The 17,505-nt window shown below is 41.0% G+C and overlaps 1 long non-coding RNA gene across 2 annotated transcripts in view; it reads right to left on the minus strand.

Annotated features, from left to right (window-relative positions):
- Positions 1-644: 644 nt before the first annotated feature.
- LOC122455538 overlaps positions 645-17,505 on the minus strand; it is a 107,756-nt gene continuing 90,895 nt past the window's right edge. Inside the window, exons 2-3 of one of the 2 annotated variants that reach the window (XR_006273778.1) lie at positions 1,274-1,360; positions 645-997 (exon numbers count right to left, since the gene is read on the minus strand). This is a non-coding gene — a long non-coding RNA (uncharacterized LOC122455538). The remainder of the gene's footprint in view (positions 998-1,273; positions 1,361-17,505) is intronic. The other variant, XR_006273777.1, reaches the window with a different exon arrangement.

Below are 17,505 nucleotides of genomic sequence, written 5' to 3' on the forward strand. Positions count from 1 at the left end.
TCTCCTTAGCCCCAAGTGTGCTTCTCCTGGCCATACTGCACTGTTTGTGAATAATAATCACCAGGCTATTCATCCACCTTGTGTTTATTTTTCATGGCATTTTTATGGTTTTTGGTCCAAGTCTTCTGTTATTTTGGCAGAATGGTCCTTTCCACTTAGTGTCACTAGTTAGTCACCCAAGAATGTGTTCTGTGTATAAAATACCCAGTCCTCCCCAAGTCACAAAGGCTCCTGGATCCTCTCTTTGTAGATTTAAATGGTGTTGATATTTCTGGTGATAAAATTATTAATTTTCTGATGAAGATACCTCAGTGATTTTATTGCAGATCAAGCAACGTAAATTGAGAGAAGCTTGGATTATTAAAAAAAGTAAATCACACCCCTGAGGGATTTAAATCATAACATATTTAATCTTGGTTTAGAAAATGAAAGTTGAAAATCTCAAGAAGGGAACTGAAAATGAGTTCTAAAATTAGTTCTATGACAAAATGCATTATATATTCCTTTCTCTTAATTCCACTTGATTGTATTCTATGCATTTATGAGATTATATATCACACACACACACACACACACACACACACACAAACTTTTATATATACATATATGACGTTAACGTATTAATAAATTAGGTACTGCATTAATGATGTCAATATCTTAATTTATATTTTCAGTGCAATGCAACAAAAAGATGAAATAACAGTTGCAAATATATTAATACAAATGTTTGGATCTTAAATTTACAAGCTCTGAATTATATTAGGGTTTTCTTCAAGGTGTGCCTTCTTAATTAAATGCACATAAAATGATTTTATGTGATTACGGTATTTTTTTCAGATATATAACTTCAGTACCATCACATTTCAGCCTTACTAAAAAGTATAAAACCACAAGTCACAGGTATATGAATGTTATATTCATCAAATACTGTTCCCAGTCCTTTGGATCTGTCTACATCTGATATTGTGCTTTTTTCAGTCTGTTAGCACTTGGACATCTGAAGAAAGAATATGCAAGTACATTAAAGGCAATACGGTCCTAAAGATGTTAGGTTATACTATTGTACTGTGTCCTTAAAAAGCCACATTTGACTAAACTGAAGTTGAGTTAGTGTAATTCAAAGTTGTATGTTTTCCCATCAATGCAAAAAGACCTTTACATTAAATTAGAAACATTTTTAGCATTTCAACAGCTACTTTAACAATTGCTCACTCTGTTTTAGATTGAATCATTACTGTATTTTCCATACCCCTACTTCTAAGAGGAATCTTACCTTTCATTTATTGTTCAGAATATTAACAAGAAGGTCTATACACAAATTGATGCTAGCAGAAGTGAAGCCTTCCAGAAAAGGGGTCTGCTTGAAAATGAGATAAAGAGAAACAGCATTAAATGTATGTCTCTAATCATCTGTAATATGAGCACTCATTCATTGTTGGCAGCTAAAATAAAACCCAAGACAAAAATCAATGAGTTCAAACTACCTAAGATGTCTAATATTTCATAATCACAGGGCCTGACTGTCCTTTCACTTACACCAGTGTAAGTCAGGAGTAACTCCAATGAAACCAACAAAGTTATAGCAGTGTTAAAGTGAGAAAGAATCGGGACCCTCTCATTTTTAGCAATAAAAATATCGTAAAGTGTAGGTCAGTTATATGGTTGCGTTGTCATTTATCCCCTTTTATTTCTATTCTTTTTCCCTCCCTCAGAAAAAGGATTTGTTCTTCCTCAAAATTAATGGCACTGGAAAACATAGTCCTTTATCCACAGAACCTCTACAGCATGGGTAGCAATGCTGACAGCTTCATATTGCATCTCTCTCATCACCGTGTCTCAGCCCAGACTTGGGGGTGAGCATCTCTATGGGTAGGAGATTATTCCCGTTTCCATATCAACTGAATGTTTGTCCTTGCTCACTCAGCAAGAATGTCAAGAAGGGTGTCAATTGTGTAATAAATAATAGTAATTTGCACTTCTATGGTGTTGTGCCTGTCCCCCTTCTAAAGCCACAGACACTAAATCTTTCTCCAGACCTCCTTTCCCTTACGTCCGTAACAGGTGTCCTGGTTTTGCTCTTTGAAACTCTAGTTACCCTTCATAGAAGTGAAAAGCTCTTTCTCACATTACCAACAACTTGAGCTGTTCTGCATTGCTTTGTACATATACTACCTTAAAAATTTTGGGATGGCAGCAGCCACTTTTAATAGATCTCTTTATTATACGTATATCACAGTGCCTACTGGCCACAGCTAAGCTCAGGGACCTGGTTGTGCTAAGTACTGTACAAAATCTCTTTGTAGGAAACAAAGAAAGTTTACTGCTGACCTGCACTATTGCGTTGCTTTATATAGCTCGGTCTATTTAGCTCTAAACTTAACATAACCCAGCCTGTTTTTTGTATACATGTATAGAATTTAAAATGCTATATACACTGCAAGGTAGTCACTTAGTAGCATCTTGACCATTTCAACAATTAACATTACAACAAGCCATGCAAATGTGTCATTCCCTATCCATTTGTTCAGTTTCCATAGACACAGAAATATTAACATACTAAACAGAAATTATAGCTCCCCTTCATGTTAAATGTGTGCTCATGTTTTCTAGAGCTTTTTTTTAAACTGATGTACTTTAAAAAACCTAATAAAAGGCAGCTGAAGCAGAAATAAGTCATTTAGAGCATTACGTTTTTATGCCCAGATCATACGTATTGATTACTACAAAATTATTCAGTTGCTGGGATACTGCACTCAAACAACTCGCAAACAAGCAAGCTCTCTCACTCAGTTCATAAATATAAATTACAATAGGACTGGTCTAAAAATTCCATTGAAACTATTTTTCCCCACAGAAAATTGGGTCTTTGACTGTACCCTTTTTTTCTTTTCTTTTTTCTCTCCAAAAAAAATAAAATAAAATAAAATCTACTCTCTGCAGAACAATCTGATAAAAATGAACACCTGAAAAAGAAAGTTTTCTGCTTTCAGCCAAAACTCCATAATGTTCAATTGGGAAATTTTACCACAGTGCCCATGGGAGATGTCATTTGGATTCCTCCTCATGTGCCCATTCTTCTACATGGGTTGGGTTTCCCAGCCAGACTCCCCTCTCCCACCATAGCCAGAGACTCCATAGCTCTGGGGGAGCTCAGCAAGAGGAGAGACCAAGGAAGAGTGGTGCATTGGGGCAGATAACATTAATTAATCCTGAATGCCTACAACTTGCGATCAGAGGCAAAGCCAAGTGCTGTGAAGAACTATTATCCTACTTCTCTGAAAAGACCATACACGTTCAGGAAGGCTTCTCAAAACACCATGGATCCATTCCACCTATACCCACCAACCAACAGCCCATCTGCAATCTCAGAATTCAGTGCATTCGCTCATCAAGTAGTCCTGGACACCCTAATGGAGTCTCGACCCAAGACATGCAACTCCAACCCATTCCCTATCTGGGTTGTATGAACAACAGGCGCTACTCCTGACTGAAACAACCAACATTTCATTCAGAGAAGGACCCTTCCCTTCCCTTCCCCCTTCAAGCAGGCAATAATACCACCAACACTGAAAAACCCCAGTCTTCATATTTCGTCCTACCCAACTACGGCCCAGTGTCAAACCTCCCACTCCTGAGCAAGCTCATAGAGAAGCTAGCAAGGAAAAGGCCAACTACAAGCTCATCTAACTGAACCTAACATTCTAAACCCAACACAAACTGGATTCTGGCTAGGACACGGAAGCAAACCAAAGGCAGTGCCTTAATGGCATTGATGCATGATCTCTGCCTGTCAAGGGATAAAGGACAGACATCCATTCTCCTCCTTCTGGGCCTCTCTACAGCATTCAACACTGCTGATCACACAATTCTGCTGCCTCACCTCACAGAGGAGGCAGGAGTCTGAGGTAATGCACTAAAACAGTTTGAGAACTTCCTGGAGAGATGCACCCAACAAGTAGTGATGAGAAACTTCACAATCACCACTAGATCTTCGCTTGTGGCATTCCACAAGAAGCAATTCTCTTTCCAGTCCTTTTCAATATCCACATGCAACCACTAGATGAACTGGTCAGACGTCACAGAGTCAAGTGCCAGCAATATGGAGGTGGTACAAAGCTCTACCTATTTCTCACTACATACAACCACACAACAATCACAAAGATGGCCCAGTGCTTGGATGAGATAATTTGTTGATGAAGAACAACTAGCTGAAGTTGAACCTAAACAAGACAGATGATGGTCAGAGGAAAGAATTCTGAAGAGTTTGCTGCCACAATGCAATTGCTGCTGGATGAAGATATACGCCCACAATTGGTCAATTCAGTCCATACTCTAGGAGTTCACTTGGAATCTTTGCTGGTGCTGAGCTCCCACACAGCTGTATCCTCAAGTAAAGCTTTCTACTATCTCTGCTTGTCTAGAAAACTCCATCGTATCCTGGAGGATAAAAATCTGGCCTCAGTTATTCACACCTTCATCACCTCTCAGTTTGATTACAGGAATGCAATATACCTGGGCGGGAAGCCTTCTGCACTTAGGAAACTCCAAGTAGCTCAAATATTGCAGCACCTCTCTTCAACAACATAGGCTACCATGAACATATCAAACCCCTCCTCCACTTTCTACGCTGGCTTCCTGTACATTTTTGAATCAAGTTCAAGGCCTTGGTCCTTATCTTCAAAGCACTCCATGGCTTGGGCCCAGGATATCTAAAATATTGTCTTAAAGTTCAGGATGAAGACAATGGTCAACAACTTCGCTCCTCAGGCACAATGGAACCCTCAATAGTAAGAATAAAGCGCCTCTGTATGGGAGACAGAACCTTCTCTGAGGGCAATCCTAGACTGTGGAATGAACTCCCCCAGGAACTAAGGACCATCACAAACCTTACCACTTTCCACTCAAAGTGGAGAGCACATTCATTTTACCTTGCCTTCTCTAACACACACAGCAACAGGTATATTTATATTTTTTAAAAATTTAAGAAGACGCTACCAAAACAAGAGACTGCACTGAATATGCTTCCCTCTCTGGGAAGAGTATGAGAGAACACACAGTACATGACAATTCCAATGTCACGTTGCTTAACACACCACTGAAAAGCACTCAGATACTACAGTGATGAGCACAGTATAAAAACCCACATGTAGTTTGTCCAAGGAGGCATAAGGCATCCAAACTACAACTCTCTTGAGGTACCAGCATTTCTCAATCAAAATGTTCAGTTTTCAGCTGAATTTTTTGGGGGTTGCCAAAAAGTCAGAATTTTCCCCTGGGAATTAAAAATGCTATTTTCTGATTAGCTCTCAACTATAATGTAGCTGGAAAGTCCTGAAATCTGAGAAAAAGGCACTGTATGTAAGGAATGACAGAAAGACAGCTTTATAAACATCAGTAAATCTTTTAATGCAAACTTCTTCATGGAACCAAACTTCAAAAAGTCTTTAGGCCCACTTTTCTCTCACAAGTCATTAGGGTTGCACTGATCAACTGTGAGTGAGGGAAGAAGTAGGCTGTAGTTGTCTTATCGACATATGTAGAATTGATGGGATGTGACTACATTCTGAGAAGGAATCATTTTGAAGGGATCATTACTCCAATTCCCTTTTGCCATATCCTGCAGCACCAAAGACTGAGACTCTTCCACTCTACTGTGGACCTTTGCTAAGTTGTCAGTCTTCACAAACTCAGTGACATCAGACATCACCTTGACTTCAATTTCTACTGGAAGGGATGTTCCTCATTTGGGAAGGAAGGTCATTGCCTAGGATTTAAGTTGGGGGAGGAAAGGACAAATTATATTGGGACGTTTCTGAAGATATTGCAGTGTCCAGAACTATTGTCTGGTGAGATTCAGCCAGTTTTAAACACTGATACTGAAGGTTGTTTTAGTCAAGCTACAGGAACATAGACCTTCTGCTCCCAAGTCAATCCCCTCCTGTCACAGGCAACCACGTCATATGATCCCATTCATAAATTTATCAAGCTCCATCTTTAAAATAGTTAGATTGTTTGCCCCCACTACTCCTAGTGGAAGCTTGTTCCAGAACCTCAGTCTTCTGATAGTTAGAAAGTTTCTTCTAGTTTCAAGCCTAAATTTATTCTTGGTCAGTTTACACTAACCACAATGTGAAGGGTAGCGTATCACCCCCAGCCTTTTTAGAGGCTTGTTGGGAATTTGAACCTGGGATCTCACACCCAAAGTAAGATTCATACCCTGTAGACCAAGAAACCATTTTCAATATTTCACTTATATAACAGCAAAGTATTGTGTCAGCAGGAACCATGTCCAATACTGATGATGGAAAACAGTGAACTAAAGAGTTGTTTAAAAATCTGTAAGATTTTTCACACTGGTAGCAAGCCAGGCTCTGTTCTCATAAAAGTCCTGCCAAGATATGCAATATATAATACTCTAAGCTTCCAGAAATTTAAAATACACTTCAGACTCCAAATCTGTCAGAGCCTAAATACTTCACATACCTAGTGTGATGAAAAGGAAAGAATTCTTCTTTCTGGTAGCCCTTAGAATCAAAAACTCCCACAGGCTTATTTACATTTTAGAGGCTTGGATAGCATGGGCCAATCATGGATAAAGGTAAAGAGCACATATTTGAAGGACAAAATAATCAGATCTTATGCATGTAATGGTCATTGCAGTGGTTATTAACTCTGGTTTTTCAATTATTTATTTTGAAATTAAACATAGCAAACAAAGTTTTAATTGCTTAGTAGCCTAGATAAGGAGTGAAATCCGCAGGTATTCCTTATTGTTGTGTCTGGAGCTTTAGTTGGCAGTCTCTAACCTCCTGAATGATCACTCTCCTGATATCCCCAATTGCTGTGTGTTTTGCATATGCCATTAGGGTAATTTCACTCCTAATCTCCAGTTGGGTGTCATGTGAGGACTGGCTTTCTTCCAGGGGGCAGCAACACTCTGGGTACTGTGGAGAGTGCAGGGAGAGTTCTGCTAGGGGCTATGACTCTTGCCTGGAGTGAATTCTCACAAACCTTAATTTCTCCCTGCTGGAAATACTCCCAAACTGCCATCCTCTTGTGCCCCTCTCCCCTTCTGCTGGTTCTTGGCTATTCTTTCAAGCCAGCAAGGAGCAGTCAAGAGGTAGAACAGAATCTAAGGGTGGAGGAAGGGACCTACAAAGCCCAGAGGTGAAATGGGCCTGCCAAGCACTGCAAGAGAGAGACAGGGAGAGTGAAAGAGGCTGAGGAAATGAAAGCGAGTCATCTAGTTCTTATTGTGCTGAGGGTGAATGGAAGGTTTGGTGCAGTCGTTTATTTTGTTTCCTCACTTCCCTCATAAATATATTACCCACGTTCTGTTAAACATTTATAAAGTTAGTGCTGAATTGTCTCTGCAGTGCCAGACCTTGGTCAAACAGACCTCTAAACAAGGCAGGATTTGTCACTTCCTTTGCACACTCAAAGCAGCTAGGGATAAGTAAATAACACTAACTGCAGTTGTAACCCTTAATGTGCGAGTGGTCTCCAAGATCATTCACACCCTAAGGCCAGCCTTGTATCAGTCTTAACATTAAATTGATGGAAGAGAGAGCCTCACTGCACCCTGTCTTACCTTAACTGAAATGTAAAAGTATATGATATAGCCCAGGGGTCTCAAACACTCAGCCCGCAGGCTGCATGTGGCCCGCACAGTTATTTCCTGTGACCTGCCATAGGTGCCAACTCCACTGGCAGTTAAGCTCCCCTCCCCCACAAGCACACGGCATCTCTGCTCCTCTGCCTACCTCCCAGCGCTTCCCGCCACCAAACAGCTGTTTGGTGGTGCTTAGGACTTTTCAGGAGGGAGGGGAGAGGAGCGGGGATGAGGCATACTCGGGGAGGAGCGGGGATTTGGGGAAGGGGTTGAAATAGGGGCAGGGAGGGGGCGGAGTTGGGGTGGGGACTTTGGGGAAGGGGGTGGAATGGGGGCAGGGAAGGGGTAGGAAGAGGCGAGGCGGGGTGAAGCTTCATGGACTCGATGAGCAGTCTGAGGTATGAAGTTCAGCATGTGTGATTCTTTGCTGAGAGTAGTTGGGAAGAATGTTTGTTAAAAGTGGCCACATATTTTGTATGAATAGTTACTTTAAAAAGTTCCTGCCATTACAGCTATGTTGATAGACTGTGAGTGTAGATCATCATCAGTGTTACTGGCCACATAAGGAATAGTTACAGATGTTTATATTTTATTAAAACCCCTCTTCGCATTACAGTTTTTAAAAAGTTAATACATTGACTTTTAATAGCATACTATCAGGTTTCAGAGTAGCAGTCGTGTTAGTCTGTATTCACAAAAAGAAAAGGAGTACTTGTGGCACCTTGGAGACTAACAAATTTATTTGAGCATAAGCTTTCGTGAGCTACAGCTCACTTCATCGGATGCATTCAGTGGAAAATACAGTGGGGAGATTTATATACATAGAGAACATGAAACAATGGGTATTACCATACACACTGTAACGAGAGTGATCACTTAAGGTGAGCTATTACGAGCAGGAGAGCGGGGGGAGGGGGGTGATTTTGTAGTGATAATCAAGGTGGGCCATTTCCAGCAGTTGACAAGAACATCTGAGGAACAGTGGGAGGTGGAATAAACATGGGGAAATAGTTTTACTTTGTGTAATGACCCATCCAATATCTATTTGGGGACACCATCATAGGGCCTAATCACAACAGCCACACTATCAGAGGCTCGTTCACCTGCACATCTACCAATGTGATATATGCCATCATGTGCCAGCAATGCTCCTCTGCCATGTACATTGGTCACACTGGACAATATCTACGTAAAAGAATCAGTGGACAGAAATCAGACGTCAAGAATTATAACATTCAAAAACCAGTCGGAGAACACTTCAATCTCTTTGGTCACTCGATTATAGACCTAAAAGTTGCAATTCTTCAACAAAAAAACTTCAAAAACAGACTCCAATAAGAGACTGCTGAATTGGAATTAATTTGCAAACTGGATACAATTAACTTAGGCTTGAATAAAGACTGGGAGTGGATGTGTCATTACACAAAGTAAAACTATTTCCCCATGTTTATTCCACCCCCCCACCACTGTTCCTCAGACGTTCTTGTCAACTGCTAGAAATGGCCCACCTTGATCATCACTACAAAAGGTTCCCCCCCTGGCCCCCACTCTCCTGCAGGTAATAGCTCACCTTATCTGATCACTCTCGTTACAGTGTGTATGGTAACACTCATTGTTTCATGTTCTCTGTGGATATAAAATCTCCCCACTGTATTTTCCACTGCATGCATCCGAAGAAGTGAGCTGTAGCTCACGAAAGCTTATGCTCAAATAAATTTGTTAGTCTCTAAGGTACCACAAGTACTCCTTTTCTTTCTACTTCTGAGCAGATGCCAGAAGGAAAAGTTCAATCAGCTCTTCCTGTTTAATTTACATATGGACTTGTGCCATTTTATTTGAGTATTTTGTACATTTTGTTGATCCAAGATCAAACACCCTACCTGAAAAATATATATTTCTAAATGCTAACTAACAGCTTGAAGGCTTTCTTTAAACAGACAATAAATCTGAACAAAATGTTGTTTCTATTGAGTCAAGTTGAGAATAACCATAAACTTTGAGAGAAGACTTATAACAGTTCACAAGTGGATGGAACATGAACAAGCCTTTAATATTTCATTGTCTCTGGCTTCTTTCCCCCACTTTTAATTGCTGCCAGTTACTGGTTCTAAATCTTAAAAACACAGTTACAGTTGCCACTATTAACTACAATGATATAAATGTTTAAAGATTCAAAGACTCTTTCATCCCAAGGTTTCTAAATAAACTTTAAGCATGAAGTTTGATTTAATTTTATGATTTAATGCAAACACATGCAGTATGTAAATGTCTCATTACAAAGATGGCTGGGCATTCTAAGCCTCATTTTACAGATGGGGAAATAAAGATGCAGATAGATTAAAGGCCAGATTTTCAAATGAGCTCAGAAATAGAACTCAAGTCATCTGACTCCAGTGTCCAACTGTATTCAACTTCATTATGGAAATCAAGTAAATCTTTCATTTTATACTTACAATTATCTCATTATCCTTATTTTCTTTGAACATTTCAAAAACCAAATCAAGGAATGAAAGTAATAAGCATAGAATTCATATATACAATAATGTAATACATGCATTTCTATTCTTAGTGAATTAGTAGTATAATGTTTAGAAAGTGGCTTAGATAAATTTAGATTAGCATTATCAGTAAAGAAAGGAAAGATGCAAAAATATGAGCATGTTGCAAAGATTATACAGGTCTTCCACTTAATTTTTTTCATTCCTCTACGTTATTGATCACCAAAAAAAAAAAAAGAAAAAAAAAAGAAAAAGAAATTCATATGGCAATAAAACAACAATTTCCTTGACTTCTGTAATAAATTAGTTACTCTACACAACAGCAATCCAGACAATACAATAAGACTTGCATTCAGTCAGTGTCCATTTAAAAAATGGACTGTCAATAGCTCAGGTCAGCAAAATGTAATTGTATTCCCAAACACTATCACCAGCCACAGATCAATTTAATTGATTTTACTGTCAAACATTTTTCTAATTGTATAAATGTTACCTTCTGATATTTGTCTAATTCGTGCCTATTTCTTAAAAGAAAATGAGATTAAGTTTGGAAATGGTAAATTCCTTTTATATCAATAATATTTATGCCATGGGTATCTGAATGCTTTCAAACAAACTTTCTGGTCCTGCATTTCTAATAATGAACAAATTACTTTAGTTATGTGGAGCAGCAATGCAGTGCTGCCCTACACACAATTTAGTAGGCTTTGGGTAAGAAGCAAGAATATAGAAGACAATTTTTCTCCCTGGTGTGGCAGTACACATAGGGATAGTGTGGCCTACAGCCTCAAAGAGTATGTCTACCCAGCACAGAAAAACCCATGCCAGGCCCATGCCAGCTGACTCTGGCTCATGGGACTGTTTCCAAACTTCCAGGCTTAGGCTCTAGGACCCTGTGAGGTGGGAGGGTCCCAGAGCTCAGGCTCCAGCCTGAGTCCTGCAAGCCCAAGGCATGGGCCAGCTGCATGTTTTTCTTTGCTGGGTACACTTACCCTAATTTACCCCACCTTAGACAGCAAGGGAAAGGAGAAGACTTAGAAACCAGACTTCTAAGAAGCAGACGTGAGTGTGATGGATCTGCTAAGCATGGGACTACAAATCCCATCAATCCTATTCCAGGATATTCCCTGGAATATCCCCTTTCTCCTGGCTAGATGGGGAAAGGGTCCTAAACCAGAAAATGGTAGGCCTCTTTTGGGAAAGAGCAGCAGTATGGCAAGCTAGGAGCTACAGAGAAGCCAAAATCCCCAGGATTCCCTGTAATTCAGAGCTACACGTGGAACAGCCTATGACGGCCAGCCATCAAAGCTGCATCCAGCTCCATGTGGGACTTATGGAGGAGCAGTAGTGACTGGGCGGATGGCCATCACAAAAGGGCCCCAGTGAGAGATACTAACTGACCTTCTCTTGGAAACCTGCAAGCTTCTATTTGCTCAAATATGGGCCAGACTGTCACTAGGCCTGAAGAACCCTATTTCTTAATTGGACTGGCCCAGAAACAAAAATATTTACTACTATGGCTCACCTTTAACTGTAATTGATTATGGCTCTTTAAATAAGGAATTTGCAACCTGTCCTCTTCCTGCTGACCCTAGTAAAATACCTTTTCACTTAGCCATTTATCTGAATGGTTATTGGGAACCACCGCAGATAGTGCCTATAAGGCCTAACTGATTAAACAACTACAGTGCTTGCCTCAGTCCCAGTACAACTGTCACACTACTGGCACCTTAGGGGTATGGCGTACTCCAGCACTGAGCAGCCCCAATAAAAAACTGTTACTCGCTTTCTATAACTATTGTTCCTCGAAATGTATTGCACTTGTTCATTCTACTCTAGGTGTACGCACGCCCTGCACAAAGTTACCGAAAATTTTTCCCTCAATGGTGCCCGTCAATGATCAGCACTTGTTAATTTAAAAAAAAAAAAAAAAAAAGACCAACTAACTAAAGCAGTGATCAGAGCCCAACAGCTTAACATTATAACTCCAAGCAGAGAAGGATGGCCTTCAACATTTTATGCATCTCTTACGTTTTTTGCCCTCTGGTTAAATACGTAAAGCTGAACTGTGAAGACCTGCATCTGAAGAGTGGGATACAGATCACTCTCCGCAACACACAATAAAGGTTTTATAGTTTCATAGCTTCAGACCACCATAGAGTTCCACTTCCTAATTTTAGTACAGGTTATTAAAAAAATAATCTGTCAAGTTTGGAGAAGAGTTTATATTGACTGTTAGTCATCCAGGGTAGAAGAATATTCTGTGTTAAGAGGTTTTGTAATATTTTCTGTATGGTGGCTTTTCATGCTGGGAAAGGTTTTCTCAAAGCAAATCTAGCTCTTAGAGGGCATATGTCCCTATGTACTGTGTTGCTGATTTATAGAGCTCAAAAAGGCTTAGCACTTTTATCTGTGACACAGCCCTCAATACCAATGATTAAAACCAGGAGTAAAATTACATACCTGGAGACATTGAAAAGGCCTGGACTTCTTGTGCCATCTCTTTGTAACTCTATGATATAGTTTTATACATTTATTTATAATGGGCTGTCCATCTGGGCGTCACCTTACCTGATACCTAATAGCTCACCTTACCTGATCACGCTCGTTACAGAATGGTAACACCCATTGTTTCATGTTCTCTGTGTATATAAATCTCCCCACTGTATTTTCCACAGCATACATCCGATGAAGTGAGCTGTAGCTCACGAAAGCTTATGCTCAAATAAATTTGTTAGTCTCTAAGGTGCCACAAGTACTCCTTTTCTTTTTTTGACAGAATTACTGGCCCAGTGGATAGAGGGAAACTTATAGATTTTATATCAGTTTTAGTAAGGTTTTTGACCCACTCTCATACTACATTCTCATGAGCAAACTAGGGAAGTGTGGTCCAGATGAAATTACTATAAGGGAGGTACACAACTGATTGAAAGACTGTACTCAGAGTCAGAGTATTTACCAATGGGTTGATGTAAACTGGGAGGACTAACCATAATGCAGTTCCAGGATTTATTTAGGGTCCTGTGTAGCATGTACTGTAACTTGCTTGAAATAAGTTTTCTTTAAAGGCCATAAAACTTATATAAAACTTATAAAACCTACTTGTAAAATTTAAGCTCAGGGTGGGGAGTTGGGTGGATTTAAACCTTTTTGAACCTCAGAACAGGTTTGGTTCCGTTTGAGTTTTGAATTAAGTTTTGGAAAAGGGTCTTTTTTTATCTAATCCAAGTCAACCATCCTTATTTCAATGTGTAGGAACTCTGTTCTGATTCAAGCCATGAAGCAGACTTTTTAAATGACATTAAGTATAGAGGCAGCAATTTATGAATGTATTTGAACACTAGCTAAACAGCTGTCTTATTAAGAAGAAAATCAAATGGCCTTCATTAATTAGTTCCCAGGTTGAATAAGTCTAATGTGAAAAATAATTATACAAAGTAAATTAGAAAGTTTAAATTAAAGTAAATCAGGCAAGTCATTTAAATGTCAATTAAAATTTAATAAACGTAAAACAGAGGAAGCCTGCAATATACGTGCCTTTCAGAACTGGAGAAACACATGCTATTCTTTGCAAATTAAATAATAACCTTTTAGACAGCACTCTTCAGCTGTAGAAAATACTTCACAAGATGAAGTTAATATCGCCACCACCATTTTACAGAAGGGGAAACTACGGCAGAATCAAAATGGCGTGTCTGAAGCCAGCCAACAGATCTAAACCCAAGTTTCTTGAATCCAAGTCCTGTGTCCTTACCATTGGACCACATTGACTTCTAGTCTACCTGGTTAGACAAGTCTAGTTCAATTGAATCTTATCACTTTGTTGAAAATGGAGATTTTCAAACTGGGTACCTACAGTTGGGCATCTTAAGTCCATATTTAGACATCTAAATGAGCAGCCTGATTTGCAGATTGGAGTCACTAGCACTGCTCGGTGATGAGCACTTCTAAAAAAAATCAAATAAACACTTAGTAATAATATGTTAGCACCTGCGTGCCCTAATGATAGAACAGGGCCACATTATTATGGGAAAGCGGGATACCGGGAGGAAGCACAGGCAGGAAGGTCTGTGAGGGGAGGGCTCCTGCCTCATACTGGGAATGAGGGGCGATCAACAGGTTATCTCAAGTGCTTATATACAAATGCACAAAGCCTTGGAAACAAGCGGGAGAACTGGAGGTCCTGGTGATGTCAAGGAATTATGACGTGATTGGAATAACAGAGACTTGGTGGGATAACTCACATGACTGGAGTACAGTCATGGATGGTTATAAACTGTTCAGGAAGGACAGGCAGGGCAGAAAAGGTGGGGGAGTAGCACTGTATGTAAGGGAGCAGTATGACTGCTCAGAGCTCCGGTACGAAACTGTGGAAAAACCTGAGTGTCTCTGGATTAAGTTTAGAAGTGTGTGCAACAAGAGTGATGTCATGGTGGGAGTCTGCTATAGACCACCGGACCAGGGGGATGAGGTGGATGAGGCTTTCTTCCGGCAACTCACGGAAGCTACTAGATCGCATGCCCTGATTCTCATGGGTGACTTTAATTTTCCTGATATCTGCTGGGAGAGCAATACAGCGGTGAATAGACAATCCAGGAAGTTTTTGGAAAGCGTAGGGGACAATTCCTGGTGCAAGTGCTAGGGGAGCCAACTAGGGGGAGCGCTTTTCTTGACCTGCTGCTCACAAACCGGGTAGAATTAGTGGGGGAAGCAAAAGTGGATGGGAATCTGGGAGGCAGTGACCATGAGTTGGTTGAGTTCAGGATCCTGACGCAGGGAAGAAAGGTAAGCAGCAGGATACGGACCCTGGACTTCAGGAAAGCAGACTTTGACTCCCTCAGGGAACAGATGGCCAGGATCCCCTGGGGGACTAACATGAAAGGGAAGGGAGTCCAGGAGAGCTGGCTGTATTTCAAGGAATCCCTGTTGAGGTTACAGGGACAAACCATCCCGATGAGTCGAAAGAATAGTAAATATGGCAGGCGACCAGCTTGGCTTAATGGTGAAATCCTAGCGGATCTTAAACATAAAAAAGAAGCTTACAAGAAGTGGAAGGTTGGACATATGACCAGGGAAGAGTATAAAAATATTGCTCGGGCATGTAGGAAAGATATCAGGAGGGCCAAATCGCACCTGGAGCTGCAGCTAGCAAGAGATGTCAAGAGTAACAAGAAGGGTTTCTTCAGGTATGTTGGCAACAAGAAGAAAGCCAAGGAAAGTGTGGGCCCCTTACTGAATGAGGGAGGCAAGCTAGTGACAGAGGATGTGGAAAAAGCTAAGGTACTCAATGCTTTTTTTTGCCTCTGTTTTCACTAACAAGGTCAGCTCCCAGACTGCTGTGCAGGGCAACACAAAACGGGGAAGAGATGGCCAGCCCTCTGTAGAGATAGAGGTGGTTAGGGACTATTTAGAAAAGCTGACGTGCACAAGTCCATGGGGCCGGACGAATTGCATCCGAGAGTGCTGAAGGAATTGGCGGCTGTGATTGCAGAGCCCTTGGCCATTATCTTTGAAAACTCGTGGCGAACGGGGGAAGTCCCGGATGACTGGAAAAAGGCTAATGTAGTGCCCATCTTTAAAAAAGGGAAGAAGGAGGATCCTGGGAACTACAGGCCGGTCAGCCTCACCTCAGTCCCTGGAAAAATCATGGAGCAGGTCCTCAAAGAATCAATCCTGAAGCACTTAGAGGAGAGGAAAGTGATCAGGAACAGTCAGCATGGATTCACCAAGGGAAGGTCATGCCTGACTAATCTAATCGCCTTTTATGATGAGATTACTGGTTCTGTGGATGAAGGGAAAGCAGTGGATGTATTGTTTCTTGACTTAGCAAAGCTTTTGACACGGTCTCCCACAGCATTCTTGTCAGCAAGTTAAGGAAGTATGGGCTGGATGAATGCACTATAAGGTGGGTAGAAAGCTGGCTAGATTGTCGGGCTCAACGGGTAGTGATCAATGGCTCCATGTCTAGTTGGCAGCCGGTGTCAAGTGGAGTGCCCCAGGGGTCGGTCCTGGGGCCCGTTTTGTTCAATATCTTCATAAATGATCTGGAGGATGGTGTGGATTGCACTCTCAGCAAATTTGCGGATGATACTAAACTGGGAGGAGTGGTAGATACGCTGGAGGGGAGGGATAGGATACAGAAGGACCTAGACAAATTGGAGGATTGGGCCAAAAGAAATCTAATGAGGTTCAATAAGGATAAGTGCAGGGTCCTGCACTTAGGATGGAAGAATCCAATGCACCGCTACAGACTAGGGACCGAATGGCTCGGCAGCAGTTCTGCGGAAAAGGACCTAGGGGTGACAGTGGACGAGAAGCTGGATATGAGTCAGCAGTGTGCCCTTGTTGCCAAGAAGGCCAATGGCATTTTGGGGATGTATAAGTAGGGGCATAGCGAGCAGATCGAGGGACGTGATCGTTCCCCTCTATTCGACACTGGTGAGGCCTCATCTGGAGTACTGTGTCCAGTTTTGGGCCCCACACTACAGGAAGGATGTGGATAAATTGGAAAGAGTACAGCGAAGGGCAACAAAAATGATTAGGGGTCTAGAGCACATGACTTATGAGGAGAGGCTGAGGGAGCTGGGATTGTTTAGTCTGCAGAAGAGAAGAATGAGGGGGGATTTGATAGCTGCTTTCAACTACCTGAAAGGGGGTTTCAAAGAGGATGGCTCTAGACTGTTCTCAATGGTAGCAGATGACAGAACGAGGAGTAATGGTCTCAAGTTGCAATGGGGGAGGTTTAGATTGGATATTAGGAAAAACTTTTTCACTAAGAGGGTGGTGAAACACTGGAATGCGTTACCTAGGGAGGTGGTAGAATCTCCTTCCTTAGAGGTTTTTAAGGTCAGGCTTGACAAAGCCCTGGCTGGGATGATTTAACTGGGACTTGGTCCTGCTTTGAGCAGGGGGTTGGACTAGATGACCTTCTGGGGTCCCTTCCAACCCTGATATTCTATGATTCTATGATTCTATGCTAGGCTCTGTACAAACACAAAATAAAAAGAGGATCCTTGCTCCAAAGACTTATTTAGGTGCCCAACTGTAAATATCCAGTTTATACCACACTCTAAGTAGAAAGGACGAATATATACTGTCTAACGCAGAAAGATGGTCCAATGGTTAGGGCACTAGCCTAGGACTAGCTGAGTTCAATTCTTCTACTTTCTAAACTCTAAAACCTTCTAGAACAGAGGATAATTTTTGCAATCACCTCCTCTGCAGTAATTTATTCAATACCAGTTTATTTTCACAGACACTTTATGCAGGAGTAAATCACACATGTTCAGATGGCTAAAAACTTGCCAAAGATATGGTGATACTGTATTGCATTTCCTTTATCTTTTTCTCTTCTAGAATACTTGCTAATGTGTATTTATATTGGCATAAGCATAT

Source organism: Dermochelys coriacea, chromosome 8, assembly GCF_009764565.3.
Source record: "Dermochelys coriacea isolate rDerCor1 chromosome 8, rDerCor1.pri.v4, whole genome shotgun sequence".
NCBI classification, from domain to species: Eukaryota; Metazoa; Chordata; order Testudines; family Dermochelyidae; genus Dermochelys; species Dermochelys coriacea.